The following is a 905-nucleotide window of genomic DNA, read 5'->3' as shown; positions in this document are numbered from 1 at the left end:
TCTGCTGGGATGTTGTCTGCTCCCTTGATGTGCCGGATATCCGATGTCAATTGAAGGATATAATCCATCTGGCGAATCTCTCTGGGAGAATATTTGTCCGAGGAAGACTGTAAAGCGCCTAACAGGGGTTTGTGGTCCGTGAGGATATGGAACTGCTGACCTTCCAAGAGCTGCCGGAAATGGCGTATCGCGGAGAATGCAGCTAACAGCTCTCTGGAAAATGTGCTATAGCGTTTCTCAGTCTCTGTTAATTTTTTTTGAGAAAAAGGAAATGGGTTTCCAGTCCGCATCACATTTTTGTTGTAGGACCGCTCCAATTCCAATTGCGGATGCATCCACTGCTATGCACAGCTCCTGGTTCGGTTGGATGTTAGACAATTTTGCAGTCTCCTGCAACATAGCCTTGATCTTGTTGAATGCTTCTACCGCGTGCTCCAAAAATACAATGTCACACTTCCTCACATTTGTCAACAAACTTGTCAATGGTAAAAGTACTTGTGCACAGTGAGGTAAGAACCTACGATAAAAGTTTATCAGCCCCAAGAATTGGCGCAGCTGCCTCATTCTGGCAGGGATAGGGAAATTTTGAATGGACTTGGCCATCTCTGGTGATGGGGATATTCCCCCCTCTGAAATATGGTGTCCTAAAAAATTACTTCGGATTGACCAAAAGCACATTTTAATGGGTTTAGGACTATCCCATATTGCTTCAAACGTTCGAAGACCTGTCGCACATGACCGATGTGTTCCTTTCTAGTTTGGCTAGCAATAAGTATATCGTCAATATATGCACAGACGAATGGCAAATCTGACAACACCTGGTCTATGAACCGTTGGAATGTTTGTGCTGCATTCCGCAACCCAAAAGGAACTCGCATGAACTCGAACATCCCGAATGGGGTGAT

This window comes from Euprymna scolopes, chromosome 19 (assembly GCF_053919585.1).
Source record: "Euprymna scolopes isolate OS-2025 chromosome 19, ASM5391958v1, whole genome shotgun sequence".
Classification (NCBI taxonomy): Eukaryota; Metazoa; Mollusca; class Cephalopoda; order Sepiida; family Sepiolidae; genus Euprymna; species Euprymna scolopes.
Note: the sequence above shows the minus strand (reverse complement) of the source record.